Below are 5,229 nucleotides of genomic sequence, written 5' to 3' on the forward strand. Positions count from 1 at the left end.
GGAAGGAAGGAAGGAAGGAAGGAAGGAGTAAAGGGTAAAGGGAAAAAAAAAGAAGCTTTCCAGCAAGGCAGTTACTCTGTGACCCTCTTTGAGCTACATGAAAAACACTGCCCTTACCTGCACAGAATTTCAATAGACATATTGCTTATGTGATAATCAGCAATTACTTTTGCCCTGAGTTGAACTACTGGAGGTAGAGCAAACTCCAAATCACCTATTTTATAAATCAGTCTTTCTTCATTGTATCTCTTCACCCCAGCACCCTCCCATCCCTCCTTCCTAGAGCTTTGCAGCCTGTGCTGGGCGAAGTGCCTGAGGGGTGTCTGCAGTCCTCCAGGAGATGCATAGCCAGCGTGCCAGGAGACTTGTGTTGTTAGAGCTTGGGAAAATTACAAATAGTTTGAGGAGAAAGGGCACAAACAAAAAATGCCACATTCACAAATATTTAAGCTGGAGTTTGTAGGTAAGCAGGTGTTGCCCCAACCCCTATGTGTTTTCTGAAATTTCTCAAGGTGGATTTCCAGGAGAAAACACTTCTTTCTGAACCCGCAGGAAAGACCCTTTTCATTCCACATCACTTTAATCTTCCTCCTTATGGATATGTACAGGAATGCATTCCCCAGCACTCCTTATCCACAAGAAAAGCACAGTTCCTCCTACTTATCCACAAAGATGGATGGCATATCCTAGTCCTGTCCCCAGGATCTAAACAGACATAAGGCCTTAAAAGAGAGACACGTTTGTATGGACGAGCTGCAGAAATGTGAAGCATGCTGATTCTCTGTCCATCCACTGGGCTTCTAGGACACCCCTTCAGCCACCAAGTTTTCGTAGCCAAGATAAAGGCATAGCACATGGATCTGAATTTACTAGCTCATAGATACTATTCTCAGTGGCAGTTGTTAGATGGCTGATTTTCATGCTCAGTGTCTCCCCAGAATATCTGAGTCATACCTAAATCTCGACTGATGCTTCTGACATGCCTAGGGAGAAATATTTCTAAATTTCAGGTTAATGAGGAAGATCATTTTCTGGGTACCATTACAAGAAATCAGTTTCCAATAATAATGGCTTCTTTGTTTTCCAAAATGAAAATGTCAAAACACTTTTTCCCCTATTGCTCCCCCATTCCTGCATCTCAAAGCTTTGGCATCAACCACAACCTTCATCCCTTCATCCAAGAGCTGAAACTTAGAATCTTCACACCAAATGAATTTCTGTTTATAACCCCACAGCTAGTCACAATGAGAGGGGCTTCTGACCTTAACAAAATCATCTCCTCTTACTCCAAGTTTCCATTTAATACATAAGGAAAATATAGGAACAGGACCAATCCCTTATTGTCACAAAAAATAAATGAAACCTTTTTCCACAGTTTATCCAGAAACCATCCAAGCACTGTGCATAAGTTTCCATGCAAGGCTTTATGTTGGCAAATAGATAAAGAACGCAGTGGGGCAGATATCCCAAATGGACTAAGTCAATACCATTCCCTTGATTTCAGTCACATAGTGCAAGTCTGGCCTGAGATATCAAAGTCACAGGCACACTGATCAGGGGTGAAATTAGAGCCTGCAGTTTTCATTAGCTTGTCTTGTAGTAGTAATCTTTGCTGGAACTGCTTTATCTTGGTGCTTCCTGATGTGTGAGTAATCACTGGAGATGTCAGGAAAAAAGACCTCGTGGATATAACCATGCACCATGCACAGCCCTGCTCTGACACACTGGGCACATACATTTGCAGGGAGCCTGGCTCATTTTTCTGGGTAAAAAAGAAAACATCGAATGTCTGCTTTTTGGGATGTCTTTTTTTTATAGATGACGGCACATACAAAATGTTCAGAGAGTCATTTCTTGTGGCTGCTGAAGAATGAGGCTTGCAATGTCCAAACTAAAATATGTTACCTTTAGGAAAAATCACTACCAATAGGCAAAATGATAAAAGCTGCTTATCAACTGTATTTGGAATAAGGCCAGAGCACGCCTGGAGCACAGGGCCTTTCTTTACCCATGCATCACACCATCTGCACTATCAGCCACATTGCTGCAGGCTCACAGTGAGGCTTGTCATGGTCCTTGTGACCACAGAGCAATGCACCCAGGCCTGGAGGAGGAGGATAAGAAAAGATCTGAGCTTCTCTGCTGACTGTTTCCTGTTTCATTTGTTTCTTTGTTTTGAAAAAGAGAAGAAAGAATCTGTCTTGAATGTCATGTATAGAGACACTGGCTCTGAAACTGCTGCAATGCTCCCATTCAGCTCCAAGCATCCCCAGCTCAATGGCCTTTTATCTCCCGATCACTGACATGACAGGAACTGCGGTTACCATGTCACCAGCAGCTATTGCAGGCTCCCAGGGATCAGGACCTTCAGTCACAGGTTATGGACTCCATGCATATTCACAGAGTCCTCTGAGCTCTGGGATCACTCGGATCCCGCAATGCAACGTTAGGAATGTGCCTAACCTCTCCAGAACAGCGTTTACATTATACAGCACACACGGGATCTAAACATTTGAGCTTTTTCACAGCGTTAGAAGAAACAATTTAAGTTTCCACTCATTTATTTTGTGACTGATCAGTGAGCTATGGCCGTGCAAGAGCGCTGTGAGATCACTGACAACTGAGCTGCGTCCCTTCTACTTGCTCTGGTGTATTACTCTCTACTGAAATGACTCAGGCTATGTTTTTCTTTGAGTTTTGGTAATTCAGGTGCTGAGGATTTCAGCCTGTGACTTTGTTGTAGTTGGTTGGATAACTCTTGCACCCCGAGGAAAGATGATGACCAGGCTCACAGGCAGGTTGCTGCTGAAAACTCCACCAGCAAAGGGCTAATTTGCCTTCTGAAGCTTTGTGGGGCCCCAAAACTCCATCATATGACTGATGCTGAAGAGAGCTGAAAGAAACAGTGTTCTGTGGTGGTCCTATATGGAGCCTGGAGTTGGACTCACTGATCCTTATGTGTCCGTTACAACTTGGGATATCCTACAATTCTGAACATCAAATAGTCCAAGTGGACTTGTAAATCCACAGAAAAGATGCAGGCCTACTTGGTGCACCCATTGCCTGCTTTGTATTAGGGACTGTCTTCTGAATAAAAAGCAAAGATTTTCCTGAGGGTTCTTAAGAGTCCATGACCACTCCTGCATCTACTGACAGTACGAGAGCCCTCTGCTTTTCTAGCACTGCTCCATTGCTTTATGCAAGGGAACAAATGGGAATGTCCACAGGCTGGCTACAGTCATTTCAAACATTTTCAAGCTGTAGACATGTTTTCAAAAGAAATACTGCGACAGGAACGCAGTTGCTTCCAACCCACGTTCCCAGCAGCTCTCCCTTGTAATGAAACCTCCGCGTCGTCGCAGCGGCCATCCCAGCAACCCGAAGCCGGGGGCAGGGAGCGGAGAACCGGGCATCACCGCCAGCTCCGCGGTGTCTGCTGCCATCCGGTGGCACGGGCTGGTTCGGCCGCCTGCGAGCCTCGTACATGGATGAGTGCACGTACATACACACACATATGCATGCACGTACATCCGTATAGACACGCACACACATATCTGTGTGCACACATATGTTTGCATTTTACATTTACATATTTACAGAGGTGCACACCCGAATCCCCAGTGCTCTTCATAGCTCTGGGGTATTTGGAAACAGTGCGTAGCATTTTCCAGTCAGGGAGACAAAGCAGCACACACGCACCAACCCCAGCAAGCACCTCATCCATGTGGGAGGCAATAACCTGGGTCACAGCAACAACCGCAGCCCAGGGTGTGTGGGTGGTGGGGTTTTTTGGTTGTTTTTCTTAGTGTTGTTTGTTTGCTTGCTTTTGCAAACCCTCGTTTTTCTCTTTTTGTTTGCTTTGTACGCCCTTTGTTGGCTTAGCAGACCTTGTGCTGTAGGAAAGATGCTGCTCCGGGTGTGAATGAAGCTTTTTTTGGCATTCTTGTGCAGCCTCTTAGCTTCACAGAGAAGAGAAAGCTGAGGGGGGATTTCAGGGTTTCCCCATTGTGGGCAAATAGCCTGAGCTATGGAAACGCTGTGGAGTAAAAGTGGTTTGAAATTGCAGTGCTCACAAAGCAGACAAGAAAAGCACAGGCTTGGCAGTCAGAATCTTACACGTGAAAAGCACTCTAACTACAACAAAATGAAACAGTGATCCAGAAACAGGCCAGAAAGAAGGTGGGATGTGGGGTAAGGGCTAGGAGAGGCTCAGGGCACAGGGCTGGTGAGAGAGAGAGAGAAAATGAGTTGAACTGGGCATTGCCTGGCAATGAGCAGTGCACCAGAAAGACAGAGGGGGAACCTATTTTACTCATTTCTGATGGTTTGGGGATGTGAGAAGAGATTTTTCGAAGCCCTTTGGGTTTTCAGTCTCGTGCACTGAGGTGTGGGTTTGTTTCTCTATGTCATCATAGCAAGCATTTTCCCCAGCTGTGGATCCAGCTCTCTTTCTCTGCTTCCTCCCTGGCCCCAGGCCCCTTTCTCACTGCACCAAGCTGTGCAGTCAGCGCTTTGGGGAGTGAATTCCAGCAAGCTGCTCTCCAGGGAACCTTCCTTATTGAGAGAGAAAGAACATGATGGGGAGATTGGCCCAGGGAGAGGGAGGAAGATGGGGCTTGGTTAGAGGCAGCAGCTCAACAGCTGGGAGATCTTTCAATTGGTTTATATTTCTAACTCTGCTTGAGTTTTGCTTTACAACCTCCAAAGGAAACAAATCAGGATCTTTTCCTCCTTCTTGGAATGTCAGTTTGGGATTTTCAAGGGGGCTCTCTGGAATCCCTGCTTCCCCACAGGCGGCAGCCTCTCCCTGCGAACACACACGCACAGCTCCACTCCCTTCAGCCACACATGCAAATAAAGACGTGCAGAAAACTGCTCTGTTGCTTGGCACAAAAGGTCCGTCTGGGTTCTGTCACAGTCCAAACCTCAGACACACACAGCTCCAGGCCACCTTTTGTGCATCGCTTACAGAGCCACAGCACGCTGCTTTCTAAGCCAGATAAAAGTGCTTCAAACTACAAACTGTGTACACTAAGCCTCCAAGTGCCCCATCTGCTCCAAGAGACCTCGAAAAATGAAGGAAGGCACTGAAGGATCCCTAGTGGGGAAAAAATGCAAACCTTATGCAAGTGAGATGGGGAGAGGGATAGGATTGGTGGAGGTGCTCCTGGGGGGCCAACAACGGGACCCAGAGGACAGGGTCTTGGGGAGAGGAGGAGGAGGAGATAG

This window comes from Meleagris gallopavo, chromosome 6 (genome assembly GCF_000146605.3).
Source record: "Meleagris gallopavo isolate NT-WF06-2002-E0010 breed Aviagen turkey brand Nicholas breeding stock chromosome 6, Turkey_5.1, whole genome shotgun sequence".
Lineage (NCBI taxonomy): Eukaryota > Metazoa > Chordata > Aves > Galliformes > Phasianidae > Meleagris > Meleagris gallopavo.